General features: G+C 34.3%; 2 non-coding genes across 2 annotated transcripts; both read right to left on the bottom strand.

Annotated features, from left to right (window-relative positions):
- Positions 1-1619: 1619 nt before the first annotated feature.
- Positions 1620-1692, bottom strand: Trnar-acg. Its single transcript has one exon. It is a non-coding gene; the product is annotated as a tRNA-Arg (tRNA).
- Positions 1693-2287: 595 nt separating this feature from the next.
- Trnar-acg lies at positions 2288-2360 on the bottom strand. Its single transcript has one exon. It is a non-coding gene; the product is annotated as a tRNA-Arg (tRNA).
- Between the last annotated feature and the right edge of the window lie 15554 nt (positions 2361-17914).

Below are 17914 nucleotides of genomic sequence, written 5' to 3'. Positions count from 1 at the left end.
AATTGGTTAGGCGACAAATCCATGAGTCCATGTATCTCAGATCCTGGATGGAAAATTATGAATTAAACGAAGCCTGGAGGTTTCTCAATATTAAGCAACATTTTTTCATAATTTTTTATTTTGCTATGATACATAGTGATTCAATTCATGTTTCTATTTCAAAAAAGTTGATATTTTCGGTTTTTTATACAATAAGTTGAATAAAGAAAAGTGTTTTTTGCAAGGTTCCTTCCCATTTCATCTTTTTTTAATTGATGTGATACTACACAATAAAACTGCTAAAAATCAAGTAGCTTGAAATGATTCAGGTATTTGATAAATAAATACTTGACTTGAGATTGAGAAACTACTACTTGACTTGATCTTGACTTAAAATCAAGCCAAGGCGTGAATCCCTACTCACACATATCAGTCATGCCTCAGTTCTGTCAACGTTCCGAATCAAAGCCCTCACCGGTCAGTTACAGTTAGAAAAGCGGCAATATTCACATCTACCCGTCAGATTATTTTGACTGTCAGTCATTTTTTATCAAGGTTTCGCTTTTTAGTATACTAAGTTATATTTTTGGTATGACGTTTCTGAAAAACAAACTGGCTATCATAACATTAATTTTGAATGAGGAGGAGGTGAAACAACACAAGAAGAAACAAGAGTATGTTCACGAGACATGTAAAAAAAGAGAAACAAGTTTATTAAGAAATTGATTGAATATAAAACAAAATTTTTTCAGTATTTCAGAATGACTAAGAGACATACTGCTTAAAAGCGAGAGTTACAAAAATACGTTCTCGTATCAAACTTTGTAGACTACACACTCTACTTTGAAAACTCAGGAAGGTTCAGTAAAAAGTTACCTAACAATAAGGTCGCCAATCACAATCGAGCTAGCCGATTGTGTAAGCGAGCCATAGACGTGGAGAATCCTGATTTAATTGTTGTATGCTTTATCAGGAATCCTTTTTTATTACCTTCACACTAGCTAAATTATTAAACTGAGAAAAACATTGACCCTTTTGACACACGAAAGAATTTTTATGAATAAATCACAAAATTGTAAACTATTTTTGGGCATCAATTGATAATTTCGAAATTAATCAAATTATGTTACGCTACTGCTACAGTGTCCGGTCAGATAAGGAGTGACGAATGTTGGCATCAAAACAAATGCCTCAGTTACAAGACAATTTCTATTCCTCTTATTAATGTTCTGAGGGGCATACGGATACTGGATCTCATTCTCTTATGGAACAGCAAGTGGGCCAAAACAGAGTTAAGCAAGGGAAAGGTGGGCAGTAGAAGAATTTAGCGATTGTCCTAAAAATTCATGTATCAGATTTGAAAAAATGAAAGTAAGTTGTGTTGCGTTTTCTCTTTCCTTTTTGATATTATTATCCGAGTTTTGTATTCCGGTTGGTGAATATTGTCTAGATATTGTAGATGAGGAAGTTGAAGTTGAAAAAATTTGAGAATTCAATTACGAACGTTCAAGAAAATACCAGCAATCAAATGTTTCAAATACGAATGATGTCGAACGTGATGAAGAGCCAATATAAAACCAGAGGATGATAGAAGGTGTGCAAATGCATAAGAAACTCATCATCTAGGAATAAAATGACTTCGATCCTGCCAGGATTCGAACCTGGAATCTTCTGATCCGTAGTCAGACGCGTTATCCGTTGCGCCACAGGACCCCGTTAAGTGGTAACTAAGATCTTCTTCTTCCCGAGCTTAACATATCACGTTCACAGGTATTGTGGATTTCAAATCAGATTTTCAAAATTTTTATGCTTCGGAATTCAGTTAGCAAGTCCTTCGATAATAAAAATTTGGCACAAAGAGTACTTGATTTTACCCATTTCATTTTGCCCAAATATGTGCTATTTGCGATTTTTGATAACTAGGATTAGGTATAGGCTTTCTAACGGTTATGTTGTACTCGTTGTAATAAAATTGCTGATTGAATTTATTACACCTCGGCCGTAAACACCAGATTTTAGGTAAAAAAGAAAGTGAATTTTCAGAATAGATTTCTGGCCATGATTCGAATGAGATATGGTAATATTTTTATTGTAGCCGCAATCTATTGAAATTTTAAATATGTGAGTGGTTTTTGTTTTTATCACTCGCAATGACAGTGGATCTCGCGAACGACCGAACGTTATGAGATGCGAATGATTTCAAACGTGGCGAACTTCCAAGATAAAGCCACTGGTAAACGCTAAGGTATGCGAAGACCTAAAGCGCTTAAAATAACTACCAACTCTTCGTCTAGTTGCAAAATGACTTCGATCCTGCCAGGATTCGAACCTGGAATCTTCTGATCCGTAGTCAGACGCGTTATCCGTTGCGCCACAGGACCTCTTGGTCAAAGTTGTTTTAAGAATGGTTGTAATAATTACAAGACTAACTTCAATGTTCAGGTGAAGATTGATGATAAATTTACCTTAATTCAGCCGCTACTAGGACCGGAAAACCGGACATTTTAGGGGCGCAGTCACTTAATGAAACAAGACATATTTTTTCACACAAAAATGTTTTCTTACTGAAAAAACCTTTTTTTTAGTAAAATAATAAAATTATCAATGGCCAATTTTTTTCAAATTGAATAGGAGCTTTCAACCCAATTGTATAACTATAGTTATGAATATACAAATATGTACCAAAATGCACCTTTAAGACCTACGTCGTGTTTTTACTATAAACTTATAGAGCGTCGTACTTTTAAGTATGCAGGACGTTTTTGATGAAATAGACAAAACGTCCTTTGTTAAATTTGACAAGGTGATTTCAAATTGAAAATACGATTTCATATGAAATCTAAATGATGCCTGAGGGGAATAACAGAGGCTCCTTCAAACGAAATTCAGATAAATCAGGCAAAGCAGGGCGGCAAAATTTTATTTTGCCGGGGCGCCAAAATGTCTGGCAGCGGCCCTGCCTTAATTTTATTGCAAACTCCATTATTATACAGGGTCTTTCACGAGGAACCTCACCCATATATATAAACTACTGAACGTATTTTCATGAAATTCAGCACTTATAAGTATTTCACGATGCTGATGAAATCTAAAATATTTTCAAGGCATGAGCACCTCCGGTTTTTCCGGAAATGACGTCAACTTCCGTTTTTCAAATTAGAACACCATTTTTTTATTGCAGAAATAGATTCCTTAGAAAATTTCAAGTTATTTTGATGTAACATTTTTCAGTTTTGGTTGGAAAATTTTCTCTGAGCGGGAAAATTCGAAAAAAAAATCGAAAATAGAGCTCCGCTGAAACAAGAATAACTTCGAGGTTTTTGGATGGAAAATTTTCATTTTTGGGATTTTTCAAGATGTAAGATTGATGTATCCACTTTGAAAATCGAAATCGCGATTCATGATACAGGGGGTGAAAAAATCGCTTTCAAAGTTAGGGATGACAAAATCGTGAAAAATCAATTTTTTCAAATTAGAACCACATTTTTTTATGGCAGATATTGAATCTACGTTAAAAAATAATGTGAGTGTATGCATCACACCCTTGCCCTAAAATGGATATTTTCTGAGTTATTCACAAAAAACTGTTTTTCGTCTTGAATTTTCAGCTATTTCTTTTCCCTTCACGCCAAAAAGATGAAATTTTCAGGAACTATAATTTCGTTGTTCTCATTTTCTACTACACTTTTTTCTCTGTGTATAGTTTTCTTAACGAAAGATCCGACATTTCTCAAGTTTGTCATGGTTCTGTTATTGGTATCTCTCGTTGGTCTGGGTCGGTCAGGAAACCTCTCAATGAACAGTCGAATCGTTCTATCTACAACTTTATTACATTCTTCATGAAGTAGAATGAGATTTAAATAATCTTCATTGGTAAAATGAGGCATAGTGATCGATTTTATAACTTTATACGAATTATCACCAAATTAATAGTAAACACAAAATGCTACTGAATAAAGAGGAATTTGGCAGATGTAATTAATGATATCTATCATTAAAGAAGAAGAATGTAAAACATGGTAAGTTTTTGCATATGGTACATAAGGAATTATTCATTTATCACTGGAGAGAAAACCGATGGCCGATTAGTTGAAATAAAGAGGTTTCCGATACAAATTCGAATCAAAATTCGCCATCTATTAAGGAACAACCTGTAACTTTTTTCTCTTGCCTATTAGGGTAGTAAAATCTAAAACATGGTTCAAGTAACAGTTCCTGAAAATTTCATCTTTTTGGCGTGAAGGGAAAAGAAATAGCTGAAAATTCAAGGCGAAAAACAGTTTTTTGTGAATAACTCAGAAAATATCCACTTTAGGGCAAGGGTGTGATGCATACACTCACATTATTTTTTAACGTAGATTCAATATCTGCCATAAAAAATGGGGTTCTAATTTGAAAAAATTGATTTTTCACGATTTTGTCATCCCTAACTTTGAAAGCGATTTTTTCACCCCCTGTATCATGAATCGCGATTTCGATTTTCAAAGTGGATACATCAATCTTACATCTTGAAAAATCCCAAAAATGAAAATTTTCCATCCAAAAACCTCGAAGTTATTTTTGTTTCAGCGGAGCTCTATTTTCGATTTTTTTTTCGAATTTTCCCGCTCAGAGAAAATTTTCCAACCAAAACTAAAAATTGTTACATCAAAATAACTCGAAATTTTCTAAGGAATCTATTTCTGCAATAAAAAAATGGTGTTCTAATTTGAAAAACGGAAGTTGACGTCATTTCCGGAAAAACTGGAGGTGCTCATGCCTTGAAAATATTTTAGATTTCATCAGCATCGTGAAATACTCATAAGTGCTGAATTTCAAGAAAATACGTTCAGTAGTTTCCCGTATAAATATGGGTGAGGTTCCTCGTGAAAGACCCTGTATATTGATGAATTTTATTTTCTCAATAACAACAATAAAGAACACAAATGTTACTACCTACTAAATATTCAGATACTGTTTTCGTTCGATTCAGAATTTAAAACCTTACAGTTTTTCAAGATAGAAGGATTTCTACTTCAGACCAACCCTAGCAAAATTTCAGGCGATAGATACATTTTTGAAGTCTCTAGGGTAGATTTCGGGTATACATAAATAGATTTCGCTTTATTTCTCAAATAATGAATCACTCAAAATGAAAAACCTTCATCACTGAAACTCTCAAAGATTAGGAAATACCGAGGGAAATACATTCCAAAATTTGCGGAACGGAAAAATCTAACAAAATACATTCATTCGTTTTCTAGAGCTTTTTTTCAGAAACTAGGAGCAATTTGAAAACAGGGTATTCAAGAATTTGTAGCTAAGAGTTCGAAGGAGCATTTCTAATTACCTAACTTAGGATTTCAGGCGTTCTAAAATGGAAACAGTAGAATTTTCGTAAGTAATTGCACAAGTGCATCAAAATTACCGATAATTTTGCATGACAGCGTGTTGTCAAAAAAATTGCATGAGTTCATTTTCATTTTTGGAGAAAGAGCCCGACACCGAAGGTGGAGGGCTCTTTCTCCAAAAATGAAAATGACCGAATGCAGTTTTTCAAAGAAAACACGCTGGAATGCGAAATTATCCGGTCATTTTGATGCACGAGTGTAATTCGGGGGAATATTTCCCGAATAAACTGTTACATTACTTGTCAAACTGATTTAGAATGGAATTGCCATAGATTCGAACTGTGTAAGATGCATAGAAACTATGCATCTATGAACAGAACAATTATCGCTGTGCAGTTTCGCTTCCTACAATGCAATTATCGCTGTAATTTTCGATAATTGTTCTCCATATACATAGAATTTTTGACAGGAGGGAAATATTCTAAAATATGTAATTCCAAAAATACATAACGGGTGTTTTTTTCGAGGTATATAACTTTAAGTTGGCATTACTGTTCAAGATGGTGACCGATTTAACAGCTGTCAAGTGATTTATTCTCAGTTTGGTTTGGCAATTCATCATGAATAGAATCACGCCTGAACAACGCTTGCAAATAGTGCAATTTTATTTCGAAAATAATGGTTCTGTGCGGAATACGTATCGCGCACTACGTCCATTTTATTTTGTTTAGCGATGAAGCGCACATCTGGTTAAATGGCTACGTCAACAAACAAAACTGCCGCATTTGGAGTGAAGCTAATCCTCAAGTGTATGTCGAAACACCGTTACATCCAGAAAAACTGACTGTTTGGTGCGCTTTATGGGCTGGTGGAATCGTTGGTCTGTTCTTTTTCAAAAACGATGATGGCCAGAACGTTACAGTCAATGGTGATCGGTATAGAGCCATGATTACCTACTAACTTTTTCATTCCTGAATTGAACAACCATGATGTCCAGGAGCTGTGGTTCCAACAGACTGTCACACAGCTCGTGCCACAATCGATTTATTGAAAGACACGTTTGGTGACCGCCTAATTTCACGTTTTGGACCTGTGAATTGGCCTCCAAGATCTTGTGACTCAACACCGCTAGACTACTTTTTGTGGGGCTATGCAAAGTCATTGGCAAAATCATGGGTCTATGCGGATAAGCCACAAACCCTTGACCATTTGGAAGACAACATTCGCCGTGTTATTGCCGATATACGGCCACAAATGTTGGAGAAAGTAATCGAAAATTGGACGTCCAGATTGCACTACATCCGAGCCAGCCGTGGCGGTCATATGCAAGAAAACATATTTAGAATGTAATGCCACAAGAATATCTTGCGGATAAATAAAATTAATGTCAATCGAATAATTCATCGTTGTTTTATTGCAATTTAAAGTTCTATAACTCTAAAAAAACACCCTTTATATTCCAAAATTGGCTGAATAAAAAAAACTAACAAAATCCATTCATTCGTTCTCTAGAGCTTTTTTCAGAATTTAGGAGCAATTTGCATACAGTTTGTTCAAGAATTAGTAGCTAAAAGTTCGAAGGAGCATTTCTAATTTATGATTTCATGCGTTCTTAAATGGAAACAGTAAAAATTTCTTAAATAATTCCAAAGATACATATTTGGAAATAGCTTCTTTTCAGTTTGTGTCATCAATTGGGAAAAATGAATTTGGGGTATCTCAGGGTACAATTTTGGGAACAATTTTATTTCTATTTCACATAAATCATGTAGTGAAATATGTATGGAATTGTAAGATTACTTTGTTTGCAGATGATACTATGATATATGTTTCTGGATATGATGTTGAAATTTTGTTCAAATTATGATAATTAATGAGGATTTGGATAGGTTGTTCGATCTAAAGTCAATATAAAAAAATCGAAGTATATGTTAATAGGTAGTGAATATAGGACACGTAGTACCGACATAAGTAATTTCAGAATCAATATTGATAAAGATGAAATAGAGAGGCTTACTAAAATGAAATACCTAGGATTGATATTAGACGAGAATTTAAAGTTCCAGTTTCACGTGGATTATATTGCAAATAAAATATCCAAAAAGGTCGGTTTCATATCTAGAATAAGGGATAAAATTGATATGAACACGTCACTGATGTTGTTTAGATCATTGGTACTTCCTCATGTAAATTATTTCTCGTCAGTGATGTTTAATTTGAATATAGGTAGCATAGATGAGTTACAAAAAGTACAAAATAGAGGTATGAGAATTATTTCGATATGTAATAAAATAACTTCCATAAGAAATATGTTAAATTGTTTGAAATTGATGAGTGTCAATCAAAGAATTGTTTATAGAACATTAGATTTAATATTCAAAGCAAGGAATGAAATGTTACCTGAATATTTGAGTGAAAACCTTATATTTGCTGATGAGATACATCATTATAATACACGACGTCGAGATGATTTTTACATGGAAAAAGTTAATACTACATTAATGAATAAATCCACATTTAGCAGGGGATTATTTATCTTCAATAAACTACCTAAAAAGATCAAACACTTCAATAATTATAGAGAATTTAAAAAATGTTGAGTGAGTTATATTTATGAAGAATTCAATTAAGTTAGTGGATTACATTTGTATTGTCTTCAATAGCCGAGTGCTAAATAAAGTTTATTTTTATTATTATTATATTTTACCTATAAGGTTACGACCGAGGTTACGACATCTGATTGTAGTGTCATTTCCTGTGGTGAATATTTTTATTATTTCGTCATCATATTGATATCAAAAGTATCAATGGTTGAAGAATTGCCATTTTGCACGATCGTCTTCGAATCCCAACCCTGTTAAATTCCATCGAAATCGAGAACACTCCTGAGTCCATTCCGGTGAATTATGAATGAAAACGCACCCAGTTCGTGTCTGCAGAGGAAATGAATTTGTCAAGCGAAATTTTTCATTTTTATGGTAAGTACGTGATCGCGTGTCTGAATAATAAATATGACTGCATAAAAAGAAGCCGAATCGGTTGGAAACCTTGCGATTAATAACTCAAAACCGGTTCGTTTTTCGTTCAACGGTGTTCCATTCCAGTTTTTTTTTGGATTGATGGGGTTGAAGCGAAAAATCGCATTCCGAAATACTTGTTTTCTTCGACTTAGTAAAGTTACATTCTTCGCGATGGCCTATTGAACGTATATGGAAAACTAATCATAATTTTGTAGGGAAAATTTGCATTTCGGGGTTTGGACAATGATCTTTTTTCCTGGGATATTTTCAGATCTTTACAACTTCCGGTTATACCGGAAACATTCTATTTCAAATGACTCTCCCAGTATACAGGGAAGGGATTCACCAACTACTTGACTTGAAAATTCGGCTCGTGAAAAATTACATACTTGAACTTGACTTGATTTGAGATCAAGCTACTTGATAAATAAATACTTGACTTGTAAATCTAAAGTAAGGGCCATATGGGGAAAAGTAACTAGGCCCCATGGTACAATTGGAGCAGTAAGAGCTAAATTCAATAGAAATCTGCCTGCCAAAGCTATGGGACATCGCATCAGGATTATGTTGTATCCATCATCAATCTAAAGATGCTGTATCCTGAAGTTATTATTTTAAGACAATTATATAAATAATTGAAAAACCACTAGGTACTTGTCTTGAGCTTGACTTGATTTCAATGAAATCTGAAATGTTTTCAGACCTTTACAACTTCTGATTATATCGGAAACAGACGATTACTTTCCTATTTCAAAAGAGCTTTCCCAGGATACAGGGTGATTCACCGCGCGATGCCTTATTAGAAGTATATGGAAAACTCATCATTAATTTTCGCTGAAAATTTGCGTGTTGGGGTTTGAGACAATGATCTTTCTCCCTGGAATATTTTCAGATCTCTACGACTACCGGTTGTACCGCAAATTGACTACTCTTCCCCTTTTCAAATGGCACACCCAATATCTTCTTGCATCATTAGATTTTTTGACGACAATTTCAGCAATATGCCTTACCTTGGGTAAAAACTCAATGGTTAATGAGTTAATGGGATTTTTATGAGAAGAATGGCGATGACGAGGGAGATATCTGATGATGCAGTGATATACTGAATGTGCCATTTGAAATAAGAAGGTAGCAGTCTGTGTCCGATGTAAATGGAAAATGTAGAGGTGTAAAAATATTTCAGAGAGAAAGATCACTGCCTCAAACACCAATATCCAAACTTTCATCACAAAAATGATTTTATTGTATTGAATTGATTGTGGGGCATTCTCCCCAGAGAAAAAAGTCTAAAGGTGTTAAATTACAGGATTTCGGTGCCCAATTGTGATCATATGAAATAACACAAGCAGGAAACTTTTCTTGCAAAATTGCGACTGTTTCTTTGCTTGTTTGGCACGTAGTGCCGTCTTGTTGGAATTATACTACGTCCACATAAATATCTTCCCATTCCGGCCATAAAAAATTATCAATTAAAGCTCAGTACCACAATACATTTACTAGTTGCTCTAGTGCTGTAGTATCATTTTCGAATAAATAAGGTCCAATCACACCACCAGCAAACAAAACCGCATCGATAGTGAGGATGGAAAGGCTTAACAACAATTATTCTTGGGTTTTCCGTGCCCCAAATGCGACAATTCTGTTTATCAACCAAAACTCCGGATCATTTCGATCCAAGGGCCCAATCAATGACGTAACTGCTGATCAACCGGATTGAAAAAACCTAGGTCTTTATTCAAAATACGGTGTATTGTAGTTTGTCGAATGCGTAATTTAATGCGTTTTACAGCAGCAATATTTCCAGTTGTTCTTGAGCGACGCACATGGTTTAGATTCTTCATGCCACAAACTTGTCCCAACAGCTGAAATATTTTCACCAGGTTTATTATTGCCTACCGAGAAGATACTTCAACACAACCCAAAAGAGTTTTAGTTTTGCGAAAATTGGTTGCAAAATTTTCACCAATTTTGTAGTCAATTTAAACAATTTCAATGCGTTATTGAAGTGTGTCCGTTGCCATTTCAGGAATTATGCAGTTGAATGTTAAAAGATAACAGCTTCAAAAGTGACAGCTGCCAAGATAGAGTGCTATTCAATATGAAATCTCACTTTGGTAAAACCTTAAGATTTACCAGAGTTGTGACTTTAGAGCTCGAGCTTCTAGGTAACTGAGCTGTACTTTCTTCATTACCTACCTATATCTAAGATTTGAAATGAAATGTACAATTCCAAAATTTCATAATAATCCTTCCTATACTTCATTTTATAATAAATATCCTGCGAAATGATTAAAATTTAATTTCATATTCTCCATCTTCTTAACTAATGAATCGATTTGATATCAAATCGTCGATGCAGGGTTACGACAAAAATTGGGAAAGGCTTAGTGCTTAGTAATCCGCAGTGCTCGAAGCACTTTTGTGATCACTAAGCACTAAGCCTTTTGTTGGAGTGCTTCTATTGCTAAGCACTAAGCACTGCTTGTAAAAAGTGCTCGGGAGCAGAAAAACGCTTCGAGTGCCTTCGAAAGCAATGAACACATTGCTTAGGCACATATCTGGTAGGTCTGTATACTTTCTCGGTATTACTGGATAATATGCTTGATCGAATAAGGAAACCATTAATGTGCAATAAGAAATAGAATATTCTTGTTTTTCCTACTTTCGTATTCATTTCCATCTCGATTTCCTCCAAATGGTCTACAACATTCATGGAACAACTTCGGAATGAAGAGCAGATTCCAAAAACAAAGACCATCATTACGGACTAGGGACATCTAGGAATTCCCTAACGATCCAATAATTTACTTCGTCTTGCGGAACAAATTATTCGTGACTCATGTCAACTAGGGTAGGAAAAGTGGCCGAAATTCTCCAATTTCACCCTCACACTCGAAGCGCACAGCATACATATAGTCGTTACAAAGAGCCGTAGTAATTAAATAGGTATTTTATTTCTAATGGTCTGACACAATAGGGCATAATTCCTTCGATGGATGCAGTCATTTCTCTTCCAATTGAATGCTGGAAGTGAGGAACATAATGCGGGACTGACTTGCAACTGCTGCAGCTGCCTCTTGTCGCATTTCACCGTAATTATATTAGTAGAAGTCGCTTTTAATTCCTGACAGTGCCGCGCTTGGGGTTAGAGCTGTCGGCGGTCTTGATATCATGTTTGATATGTAACCAACTATACTTGTATAATTCGATTGGGTAGCTGGATATATTCGTGGTTATGAGGCTTTGTAATAACTTCAGTTGCAGGTACGGTCTCCAACGGATCCTGAACTGATTCAGGAGCAGACGACGTGTCTACACCACAAGCAGTCAACTCGGCAGCATCTCTAGGGGTCAGCCTTCTTTTCATGATTTCGATAAAGAATTTATCGTTATTTTCGAGTTTATTCATTCCAACTTGATATTTAGATGAGTTCATTTCAAAAATAGATTTTCCGTTTGAAGGTACGGTGTGATATTTGAATAATTATATAACTCATCTACTGATGAACCAATAGAATTCGTAAATTTCCCATAGTTAGGTACAAACATTGCTCAACTCATTTTTTTCACGCCACAACAAATTTTTATGATTCTGATAATGTGATCAGCTTAAAATTCTACACCTAGCTTGAAATTAATAATCAATGTGATTGCTTGAATTTTTATCGGTTCCGTGGTCGGGAAAGTATTTTAGATTTTTGTTGAGATTTTTTCATGTAAGGGGTGTTTTTTTTGAGGTATATAACTTTAAGTTGGCATTACTGTTCGAGATGGCAACCGATTTAACAGCTGTTAGGTGATTTATTCTCAGTTTGGTTTGGCAATTCACCATGAAGAGACTCACGGCTAAACAATGCTTGCAAATAGTGCAATTTTATTTAGAAAATAATGGTTCTGTGCGCAATACGTATCGCGCACTACGTCCATTTTATTTTGTTTAGCGATGAAGCGCACTTCTGGTTGAATGGCTACGTCAACAAAAAAAACTGCCGCATTTGGAGTGAAGCTAATCTTCGAGTGTATGTCGAAACACCGTTACATCCAGAAAAACTGATTGTTTGGTGCGCTTTATGAGCTGGTGGAATCATTGGTCCGTACTTCTTCAAAAACGATGATGGCCAGAACGTTACAGTCAATGGTGATCGGTATAGAGCCATGATTATTAACTTTTTCATTCCTGAATTGAACAACCATGATATCCAGGAGCTGTGGTTCCAACAAGACGGCGCAACATGTCACACAGCTCGTGCCACAATCGATTCATTGAAAGTCACGTTTGGTGACCGCCTAATTTCACGTTTTGGACGTTTGTGAATTGGCCTCCAAGATCTTGTGATTCAACACCGCTAGACTACATTCTGTGGGGCTATGTAAAGTCATTGGTCTATGCGGATAAGCCACAAACCCTTGACCATTTGGAAGACAACATTCGCCTTGTTTTTGCCGATATACGGCCACAAATGTTGGAAAAAGTCATCGAAAATTGGACGTCCAGATTGGACTACATCCGAGCCAGGTCATATAACAGAAATCATATTTAAAATGTAATGCCACAAGATTATCTTGCGGACAAATGAAATTCATTTCAATTGAATAATCCATCGTTGTTTTATTGCAATTTTAAGTTCTATAGTTCTAAAAAAACACCCTTTATATAGATCTTGAAAAATTCAATTTGTTACAATATTCAGTTGAAGACATCGCTTTGCGATATGCTTGCCTATTGCACTTTGTTTTATAACGTTTTATGCAATAAAAAGTTCTAATAATAATAGTTGGAGATTATTTCCGGATCAAAAAATTAAAGAGCTATCAGTTCGGCTAACCAGTTCTTAAATATATTTAATTCTTAATTTATGAGTTTTTAAAATTCGAAGATTTTGCATCTACCCTCTACAAGTAGTACTCATATCCTATTCATCCCACTAAAAATATTGATCATGACGTATCAAACCCCATGATAGATTATATCAAACCACTCCAACACTCTGATCTTTACCACCCCTCTAATTCAATTTATAACATATTAATTTTCGGGGTGACTTCACTTTTTTAATTATGGTGAATAAAAACAGCTTTCAAGATACATGGGTAATGCCCTATCCTCGTCGCGGCCTCTTAAGCAACCATCTTGTTAAGAGACGTGAGGCATTAATGATGCCATATGGGGTGTATGGCATAGCAAGGGGGTGCTCTACAAGGGGATAAAAATATGCACTTTATCGTTAGACCACATTGAATTTCGATCCCAATAAGATGTGGGGTCGGTAATTCGATAAGTTTTAATTGAGGAACCCTGAATATAAATAGAATATGATTCGAGACGTGCGGTTTGAGAAAATAATGACTATGTGGAGAGGGGTATGTCTGATTCATTTGAAATTGAGGGGAAGTTCTTCGAGAAAATTCAATCAACTTTCTTGATATTGAAAACTGAACATGGATAATTCAAATCGGATTAGGAAATTATACACAGAGGCATTCAAAATAATTTCATAATGAACACTCGAATGAATACTAAACTGCACGTTTACACCATTACCAAATTATAAAAAATCTATAAACATTTTATCTACTTCGTTTTTCTCATAAATTAATTTCTCTGGCGATATGTGTAAATGCTAAAGATGGTCATGACAAAATACTTCATTGTTATTTCTCATAGACTATTTGTATTCCGTATGAAAATTTTCAAAAATTTCTGCCTTCTTTTCAAACGCATATATTAGTCAACACCGCGAAAATAAAATCTCACCACATGTCGAATTTTAAAATTGTTACAATTGCAAACAGATGGATTGGTATACATAATTGTGAATTTTAGATTGTATCTATGTATTGTATGTACCTAATTTCAGACAATTTTCTTTAGTTTTATTTTTGTTATTCATTTATTTCACCCTATTATTTTTTCTCGTTAATTAATGCTTTTCTCTATTTCAGTATCTCAATGAGTTCGTTAAAGTACCAAAAATAGTGCTCTAATGAACTCATTACAGCATTGTTTTCAGTTATATTATTCGTTTTGACTGACTTCCGATCCTATCAAATTTCAACATACTCCAATTGTCAATATAATATAATTTGGCTATATTGAAATGATTTGCAACTTTATTTGCAATTTCTTCCGATTCTATTGGTGTTGAATCGATTTCTTCAGACATAATTCACGAATTAAATACGTAATTAAAATTACATTTCAAAATTCGAAACATACGACTCAAATTCAAATTCCGTAATCTGTCAATTTTCGTCACACCAGCTTCCAATATACATTACAAAAGTCACTAGGATGTATAATCTGAAATTTGCATTGAATTTCGATAATATGTCACAAAACTGAAATAGATAAAATATCGTATAATACTTGTTTCAGAAGGCAATTCCAACACTCATGCGTTCAAAAATTCGCTCGTTTGTAACTCGTTTTCGAATTTCGCATTCGTGTTGGAATAGGAGCCCATTCTGCAACTTGTTTTAGAATAGTTATTTATAATACAAGTGCAGAAGGCATTGATATTCTTCCACGAGTTCAAAATTCAAAAACGAGCCACGAAGTGGCGAGTTTTGGAATGAACGAGTGGTAGAATGAGCCTTCTGTACGAGTATTATACATTATTTTCTCTAATTCATTGCATTTTCATTGAAATTAATGAAATATTTCCATAAATATAATTTAGTGATTTTTGTATTGAAAAATGTTGGTTGGCAGAACTGATTTCTTTAAGGCAAATTGATGAATTGACAGATAAAGCCGTGGCGGAAAGTTCAGAGAACCAACATAGAATAATAAAATATAACCATGAAAACTGTGCGTTTCTGATATATTCTCGCACGATTTTGTTCTACAAGATGTGAAAGAATGAACGGAATAACCACAGAATTAGAGAATACACTATTATCAACCGTTCGAAGCTTGAACAGAGGATAAAACTGTGCATATCGAATCATAGGAAATCTTTCGAATATTTGATTAGGTGAAATGTGCGATTGATTTGATTTTTGTTTGCATTTTTCGATCAAAATATTCATCTTTGATTTGTCACTTACCTCTCAAAAAATTCCCTTTTCTTCAAATATGCTGAGTAGTTTGCGTGTAGAAGATTTTCAACATAATCTTGCTAAGCATAAAACACTTAATATCCCCACAAGGGTTCATTTCATGGAAAAAACAAACCTCACAAGATGTTTCTTGTTTTTTACAAAAAATGAGATTCTGCAATGAATGATGTATATTCCTAATTGACCTTGAAATGAAACTTCAAGGTCATATTGAATGTCTGCATTCAATGTCTCCATGAAGACCTTCTTACGAAAATATTATTTGACCCAGGCCAAGGAGTTATTTCAGTGGATCTTTTAAAACGCGTTATCCTGTATATCCTTGTCAAGTGAATGCAGAGGGGACATCGATTTCAAATGTTCACATGAGATAATATAAAATGATACTAAATATTTTCCAGAAGTTGACATAAAACTTATATTCAGAATATATCAAGAAAACCTAAACTTGTAGTAGTTTGGCCAGTATGAGAATAAATGTTCGAATGAATGATGAATGTTACAATGAGTAATATGTAAATAGATACAAGGAGCATATGGCCATTTTATGGAATAATAATGCCGACAAGCCAGCTGTTGCCAACAACCGCTACTTGGTAAATGTCCGAAAATGGATCTACATCCCTGAAATTACAACATCAAGAACAAAATTAAAACTGTATCTTGATTTTTGATGAAATATTTCATAGTGAATGATTATGTAAACATTTGAGCATGCAATTTTGAATAAGCGTGAAGGTCAAATATTTATAGGTACCTATCGATAGGTAAAAGAAGTAGATAACCGCCAAAAACAAAATAAAAATTGATTATATCGAAAAAGAAAAGGAACAGCATGCACAAACTCATTGAACGGGCCCAGAAGTATGTTCCTATTTTTACAATTCATAATTGGTAAGTACTATTTCGCATAGCCAGAGAAACAGGATCAAGAAAGAAGCCGTTTTTTTGTGCAGGAACTCAAATTTCAAGATTTTCTTGACTTAGAAAGTTTTTTTGAATTTATGAAAGGTAAGACGCGATATGTCACTGATGAAAGTGTAAACCGGCTCAAAGTTGAAAGTCTCTGTTATCAAAAGGATAAACCAGAAATCTTTGAGTACACATACATATGATCATACCTCAGAATACAATCTTGGGAGGAATCGAAAAGTACCCAATTTCAGAGAAATTACGCCAAAGACACGTAGTCTAAGATACGACCTATAAGTTGAACAGAAAATAAGATTTACCAAAGTTTTGCATATCGGGAGTGATTCCAGAAGAATTCCACCCATATTATCAAAATTTGCCATAATCCAAAGATGTTCGAGTCGATATTGCTGAACCAGCATCAATATAATAATAATATTCATTCATTCCTGAAGATAGTAATTCTTCAATTGATATTTGAGTTAATGACACTTGTAAGACAAGTTTCAAATAAGTTCAGATAAAACAGCTTTTGTAGAGAAAATTTTTCGTTTTTTGCATTACCGACGTATCTTTTTTTCAGAATTCTGGCATTAATTACTTTCACAGATTACAATTAATGTAATTTTTTTTTACTTATCAAAGGTACCTATTCCTTCATGTAGTTATTTTATTGGAGGCAGAAACTTTCAAACCGCATTCACATAAAAATAAACAAAATGTTACTTATCTGGTTTTGGCAGTAATCCGACGAGAAGTGAAAAAAATGAGCCTCAGTGGATAAGAGTGTGAATTATTTGGAGATCAAATAAGAAATTCGCAATTATTTCATTCAAATGTATAATATCGCGAAATATTTTCATTCACGATAAGGTTAATTTTCACGCCCACTGACAAGAGAAATACATGTCTTAATTACGCTACATTTACTTGTGTAGAAACAGCGTGCATAATTCATAGACCAGGGTTGAGTTGGCATGATACATTATGTAAATCACGCCCGTTCTCGCCAGATGTCGTCCAACCTGACAACCAAAATACAGAACAAAAACTCAAATGACCGACTATTAGTTTTATTTCTACCAGCGAATATAGTAATGGTAGGTTCGAATGAAGTCAACAATAGAAGTAACCTGTAATTTCAGCCTGTTCTGGTATTGCCATCATAAAGAGAGGTGTTGATGTTCCTAAAAATTGCTGTAATTTTGATCCATCTGTTGTGCCTACTTACGAAGCATGAAAAGGACGTGGCCGAAGTAAAAGTTGGAGTATAGGGGTAATAACTATATTTCCAAGCTTGAATCAACTTTCAATTCATTTTAAATAATGTCTTGTTTTCAACATATGACAACAGATGAGGATGCAACTGGAACCAATTGTTTTTAAGAGTCGTTTTTCCAACATATCGTTCATTTCTGTTCGTATTTTTGAATTTTGAGTCGGAAAAAGTCTAAAACGATAAAAAAAATGGATCAAATACATATAATGAATATAAATAAAAAATTGAAGAAAGTGAAAAATTTTTCGACTACAAAGAGACTTGGTAGTTTCGAATTATGTACTGGTGAAACTTATGGTATTTGGCTTTTGCAGAACATTACAGATAAGCGA

The sequence above is a fragment of the Harmonia axyridis genome, chromosome 4, assembly GCF_914767665.1.
Source record: "Harmonia axyridis chromosome 4, icHarAxyr1.1, whole genome shotgun sequence".
Classification (NCBI taxonomy): domain Eukaryota; kingdom Metazoa; phylum Arthropoda; class Insecta; order Coleoptera; family Coccinellidae; genus Harmonia; species Harmonia axyridis.
Note: the sequence above shows the minus strand (reverse complement) of the source record. Positions and strands in the feature narration are given on the sequence as shown.